Consider the following 7,561-nt stretch of genomic DNA (forward strand, 5'->3'; position numbering starts at 1 on the left):
CCTCTACTCTTCAGAGTCCAAGCAGAGACAGATTCCTTAACCAAATACAGGCTGAGAACACCGGATTGGGCCAATAGGAACCGCAACTAAAAAAGACATGGCGTACCCATAGCAGGAGTGTATGTGTGGTCACTGCACGACAGGGTGTAGGTAGAGAGAACAGAGATGCATTTCTTTCTCCTTTACTGTGATAAATATCCTTGCACAAACAGAGCCATTCAATTTATACTACAGAAATGACTACATTTATTCCCAATTCTTAACACTTATTAAACCCCAGACGGAAAACTTACAAAATACTGCAATGGCGAAGGAGAAGCTCCGTATGAGGCATATGTATCTTGCCGCAATAGAGCTATGGCCCATAGCCTAGGGACACTGAATAAAATCTGCATAGTAACAGTAACTTTACTTATATTATGACTATTTATTGTTATTCTGTTATTAGTATTATTATTGTTGTTTATCATTCCAAATAGTAATGGTATGGTCCGGTAAGATGGTAATGATAGCAGTTCTAATGATAGTTGGTGTGTGTAGTGTGCTGCATTCACCATACAAACATTAACATCGACTATGACTGTTACCATTTTATTGTTACTATTTTTTAATTTAATTTTGTATTATTCATTCTGCCATTCTAATATTATATTCGTCATTTTCTAATTGTATACAATGTATTTGTAACATTGTTGCTATTGGCAGCAATATTACACAATGTTTTTCATGCCAAATAAAGCAGCTTGAATTTGAGAGAGAGAGAGAGAGAGAGAGAGAGAGAGAGAGAGAGAGAGAGAGAGAGAGAGAGAGAGAGAGAGAGAGAGAGAGAGAGAGAAGAGAGAGAGAGAAGAGAGAGAGAGAGAGAGAGAGAGAGAGAGAGAGAGAGAGAGAGAGAGAAGAGAGAGAGAGAAGAGAGAGAGAGAGAGAGGAGAGAGAGAGAGAGAGAGAGGAGAGAGAGAGAAGAAGAGAGAGAGAGAGAGAGAGAAGAGAGAGAGGAGCAGAGGGAAGAAGAGCGAAGGGAGACCGAACAGAAAGAATGAGAGAGAGAGAGATGAAGAGAGACGAGGAGAGAGAGCGAAAGGGAGAACCGAGAAAGATCATAAAGAAGAAAGGGAGCATGAAGAAGAGAGAGGGAAACAGAAGGGAAGAAGAGAGCGAAAGGGAGACCGAAAGAATGAGAGAGAGAGAGATGAAGAGAGAGAGGGACGAGAGGGAAGAGAGAGCGAAAGGGAGAACCGAAAGAATGAAGAGAGAGAGATGAAGAGAGAGAGGGACAGAGAGGGAAGAGAGAGCGAAAGGAGACCGAAAGAATGAGAGAGAGAAGATGAGAGAGCGAGAGAGGGACAAGGAGGCAGGAAGAAGAGACGAAAGGAGACCGAAAGAATGAAGAGAGAGATAAGAAGCGAGAGAGGGACAGAGAGCGGAAGAGAGGAGCGAAAGGAGACCGAAAGAATGAGAGAGAGAGGACAGAGAGGGAAGACGAGAACGAAGGGAGACCAAAAGAATGAGAGAGAGAAGATGAAGAGATGAGAGAGGGACAGAAAGGGAAAGAGAGAGCGAAAGGGAGACCGAAAGAATGAAGAGAGAGAGGGACAGAGAGAGGGAAGAGAGAGCGAAAGGAGACAAATAAAGAGAGAGAGAGAGATAGAGAGAGAGAGGACAGGAGGAAGAGAAGAGCGAAAGGGAGACGGAAAGAATAGAAGAGAGTGGAACAGAGAGGGAGCAGGTAGACGAAGGAGACGAAAGATGAGAGAAGAAGATGAGGAGAGGCGCGGGGCGCAGAAAAGAGACAGAAAAGCCGGGTGTTAGTCCATGCCACCACCTTAGACCTCTGGTCTGAGGGATTGCAGAAATCTTTCATCAGGTCTCCAACAAAGAGACCAATGGATTTTGGATGTTATGCATGACGACGGGATACCTTAAACAAGTTAATCATCCCTGCATGGTGTTGTCTCTGAGGCCTGATTTTAGATTAGGGCTCATCTCTCAATACGGCAAAAAACACATACACGGCTGTGGACACTGGGCTTGTGTTGCACTTCTTGTGAGAAAGTTATGCCATTAGGACTATCCTGAGGAGAGACAGACTGAAATTATCTTCTGCCTGTTGTTGTATTGGCTCATGTTTAATAGTTTATATGCTTATTCTGTTTTTACCAGCAAGTCCCCCACACACCACAAACAGACACACACACACACACAAAACAGACACACCACACACACCACACACACACCACACACACACACAACCCTGGGTGGCAGGAATATTCCCCCCTATTTTTACTCTGTTAGCCAAATACATTTAAACTCAGTTTTTCACAATTCCTGACATTTAATCCTAGTAAAAATTCTCTGTCTAGGTTCAGTTGGGATCACCACTTAATTTTAAGAATGTGAAATGTCAGAATAATAGTAGAGAGAATGATTTATTTCAGTTTTTATTTATTTCATCACATTCCACGTGGGTCAGAAGTTTACATACACTCAATTAGTATTTGGTAACATGCCTTTAAATTGTTTAACTGGGTCAAACGTTTTGGTGTAGCCTTCCACCAAAACGTTGGGTGAAATTTTGGCCCATTCCTCCTGACAGAGCTGGTGCAACAGAGTCAGGTTTGTAGGCCTCCTTGCTCGCACATGCTTTTTCAGTTTCTGCCACAACATTTTCTATAGGATTGAGGTCAGGGCTTTGTAATGGCCACTCCAATACCTTGACTTGTTGTCCTTAAGCCATTTTGCCACAACTTTGGAAGTATGCTTGCGGTCATTGTCCATTTGGAAGACCCATTTGCGACCAAGCTTTAACTTCCTGACTGATGTCTTGAGATGTTGCTTCTATATATCCACATAATTTTCCTCCCTCATGATTCCATCTATTTTGTGAAGTGCACCAGTCCCTCCTTCAGCAAATCACCCCCAAAACATGATGCTGCCACCCCTGTGCTTCACGGTTGGGATGGTGTTCTTCGCCTTGCAAGCATCCAGTAGAGTTTGACATCATTGTATCTACTGTCCTGTAATTGCAGTAGAAGGTTGACATCATGTATCTACTGTCCTGTAATTGCAGTAGAGGTTGACACCATGTATCTACTGTCCTGTAATTGCCAGTAGAGGTTGACACCATGTATCTACTGTCCTGTAATTGCAGTAGAGGTTTGACACCATGTATCTACTGTTACTGTCCTGTAATTGCAGTAGAGGTTGACACCATGTATCTACTGTCCTGTAATTGCAGTAGAGGTTGACACCATGTATCTACTGTCCTGTAATTACAGTTTAAATCCTTGCATCATAGCGCAGCAGGATAGTGTTTTAATCACTATAGCACATTCAAAGATCGATTTATAGCCATTAATCTAAAATAATGAATAGAGTTTAAACAATAAACCTTTTCTTTTTGTCATAGACGGATAAGATTAATATGAGATGAACGGTGAGTTCATAACGAGTTCAGGAAGCCAAGCCAAGCTATTTTGATCAAGAGATACCTTCAGAAAACATGTAAATGTTGCAATACGTGTATTTTACAGTTATAAGGAAGGTGAAATCTTACAGTTAGCGGTTTTATATATTTTAATTATAGTATATTTAGAAAGCATATAAGTCATTTCAAGCCTTATTCATACCATTTTTTTTTTCAATAAGAAATGCATCCCATAAAATATTTAGTATTTTTWAATATTTTTATCATATTTGTACTGTGTACTTGAGCCTATGTCCTCAAAAGTGACTACACCTCAGTAAGTTAGAACGATGAGATTTMAACCTTTATTGGAGTATGCAGCATTACTAGTTATTGTTTATGGTCCTTTCATGAAAAATACTTACATTTTAGATTACATGTAGTTACGTTTAAGAGGGTTAAATAAAAGGTTCTTTGGCTGTCGCCATACGAAGACCCTTTAAATAACCTTTTTTGTTGTTGTAGGTAGAACCATTTTGGGTTCCATGTAGAACCCTTTCCACAGAGGGTTCTACTGTACCTGGAACCAAAAAGAGTTCTCCCATGGGGACAGCCAAAGAACCCTGTTGGAACACTTTCTCTGAGTGTAGAGTTTAGGTAGAGTTTAGACCATGTATCTCTTGTAAACAGAGTTTAGGTTGAGACACCTGAAACCCCACCTCTTTAAGGAATACCTAGGATAGGATAAAGTAATCCTTCTAACACCCCCCCCCTTAAAAGAGTTAGATGCACTATTGTAAAGTGGTTGTTCCACTGGATATCATAAGGTGAATCCACCAATTTGTAAGTCGCTCTGGATAAGAGCGTCTGCTAAATGACTTAAATGTAAATGTAAATGAGTTTGAGACCATGTATCTCTTGTAAACAGAGTTTAGGTAGAGTTTAGACCATGTATCTCTTGTAAACAGAGTTTAGGTAGAGTTTAGACCATGTATATCTTGTAAACAGAGTGTAGGTAGAGTTTAGACCATGTATATCTTGTAATTAGAGTTTAGGGGTTCTATTTTGTCTGTAAAACTGAAGCGTTACATATTCTGTGATAGAACTGCAACGGTATTTTACAATTGAGTGGACAAACTGTAAGCAGTGTTTACTGGGAATGCAATCTCTGCTAAAAATCTGTAATTTGCCTTTAAATTTCAATCATACTGTAAAGCTGATTTTCCGTGATACGGATTGAATAGAGTTTAACTCTTTACACTCGTAGGAATTGGCCTATATATATATATGGCTAAATTAAAATGTTTCTTACAGAAGAAATATAAAAACCATATGCATAGTCATGGCAGCAAMTGAAAGGAAAACAGTTATTAGACCAACGTTGAGGACACAACAGTTCACCTGGCACAAGAATGAACCAAACATTACACTGTTTGATTTTATGTGCTTTTTTGCATTTACTGTATTTTTCACTGGATTTGAAATCTAAAAACACTTACATTCAGTAACACGATAAGAATATTTCTGGGAAATGTGGGGTAGCTGCAACATGACAAATGACATGAGTTTGAGTGAGAGGAGTAAGTGTTGTCTTCAAGTGGCCACACACACACACACACACACCTCCAGTGTGCACAGTTCCTAAGTCATTTCAATACAATCATATGACTCCAGGAAGAGTCTTCAACTGTAAAGTGCTTTTTTGACCTCTCCTAGCTGTGCCGTTGAGGAACTACGGCAAGCACACTGGTTTTGTTAGAAACCCAACCCTACATTCCAGCCATCACACAATTATTATTTAGTTTTTTTACYCAATCCCAAAATTCCCCCATTTTAAATTSCAATCTGGGTTAGATGGGCYTKATTTGAACGCTTGTTCTATTGTCAACATGACTAGCTAAGTTATGAAATAGGATCTTACAGTGTCAGGTTTTCACYAGGCAATTCAGACAAAACTGATGATCATTTTGGTGCGGATAGAAAGGAGTCGTGAGTGTATTCAGGGGAATGTTCCGGAAGGCAAAGTTTCRTGACAATAGACAGACATAGGCTCTGTTCAGAACAACCCAGGGTATGACGCCATGTCATCTTGTAACTGTTGGCCTACATCAAACATAGTGGTCATAAATGTTGACACTGTATATAACATGAGTTTTATGATATGGAAATGTGAAGTGCCCATTTGGACTCACAGGTGTTTGACTTGCTTGTATAATATCAAAGCGGTATTTATTATAATCCTCAACGTCTCATCTTTCAAAATACATAGAGTTATCTGAATTTACAGCATTTCCTCACTCAGACAGCAAAAATTTGCAAAAGTTGACCAATTAACGGAAGGGATGGAGGCAACTTTTTGTCGTGTGTGTGTGTGTGTGGTGCTCAAATTCACAAAAGCTGTCTGTCAGCAACCCATAAGGCACTGTGAAGCGAAGAACCAGGGGTCTGACCTCAGTTGTAGCACGTGACTGTACAGCCACTGCTTTCCAATTTAGGCACTTATCTATGACCAAATCTACCCTTTTCAACCCGCATACGGGTACAAGTGTAAAGAGCTACTTAGTGTTTCAGACCATATCTGTGTTCGAATTTGCATACTAACATACTGTGTACTACATACTTAATAAGTATATACTACATACTATATACTATTAGTTTATTTTAGTATACTGTAAACGAACGGTATCGTTTCAGTCGAGCGTACTAGAGCTTCGCCTGTCTACCGGAAGTTGATGCTGTTGCTATGCAACCTCTTGCTAGCTGGTTAGCATAAAAAAATGACTAGCTAAATATTTTACGATTTCGTGTGTATTCGTAAATTCAAATCAGGAGTGCCCGAGTGTGTTCTGGGCGTTGGTAAATTCAGAGCATTGTGAAGTTGTCCATTAGTAAATTCAGAGAGTTTCGCTCTCGGAGAGTTCAGAGAACACACTGGACGCTCTGGCCGAGGATTAGGGTTGATCAGAGAACACACTGGACGCTCTGGCCGAGGATTAGGGTTGATCAGAGAAACACTGACGCTTCTGGCCGAGGATTAGGGTTGATCAGAGAACACACTGGACGCTCTGGCCGAGGATTAGGGTTGATCAGAGAACACACTGGACGCTCTGACTGAGGATTAGGGTTGATCAGAGAACACACTGGACGCTCTGGCCGAGGATTAGGGTTGATCAGAGAACACACTGGACGCTCTGGCTGAGGATTAGGGTTGATCAGAGAACACACTGGACGCTCTGGCCGAGTAGTAGGGTTGATCAGAGAACACACTCTGGCTGAGGAGTAGGGTTGATCAGAGCGTTATGACCTCACAACAGCAGTCAAGCACCCAAAGCTAACTGGCTAACGTTGGCTAGCTACTTCCAGACACAAATGAGAGAGAACTCCCCACTCTGACCCTTTTACTCCCCCTGGCAGAGCTGGTTAGTCTGTTTTCATGTTAACCAGAGCGTTGGTGACTGTAACTGTGCTGCTGGCAACAATTGAAATACACTTTTTTTTGCCGACGTTTACTGACACCAGCCATATTCAACGGGTGTCGAGCGTTGGTAAATTCACGAGTTCTTCTGTGTGAGAGTGCTCTGGAATCGGAGTAGATAGCCATTGAATCGCATGACTACACCACTTAGCTAAGAATTATGTAAATAAGCAAGTCAATAAACTTTGAGTAGTTAGTTAGATAGCAGATAGTTAATACACTGCCTGGTAAGATTGTACGACATCCGGGAACTTTTGGCATACTAACTATATCTATACTATGACCAATAAGCATACTATATACTCAATTCACATCACAAATAGTATGGTAAGCACGGTTAGTATGAGTATTTGAACACAGCTCATGTCTCTACTCTCCTGTAATTAGAGTTTAAGTAGAGTTTGAGAACATAAAAAGTCTGAGCTGGAGCACACCCAGAGAAGTTATTTTGTGTAGAGATGCTAACTAACGGTGAATAAGCTGTAACCTATGAAAATATATAAAGAGACTCGCACACTCTATATATAAACTCCCAATAATTTATTGCGTAAACCACCAACTATTTCGCCATCACTGTGCCTTCTTCAGGGTGTTTAAGTAGAGTTTGAGAACATGTATCTACTCTCCTGTAATTAGACTTTAAGTAGAGTTTGAGAACATGTATCTACTCTCCTGTAATTAGA

The sequence above is a fragment of the Salvelinus sp. IW2-2015 genome, unplaced genomic scaffold (assembly GCF_002910315.2).
Source record: "Salvelinus sp. IW2-2015 unplaced genomic scaffold, ASM291031v2 Un_scaffold1855, whole genome shotgun sequence".
In the NCBI taxonomy this organism is placed as follows: Eukaryota; Metazoa; Chordata; class Actinopteri; order Salmoniformes; family Salmonidae; genus Salvelinus; species Salvelinus sp. IW2-2015.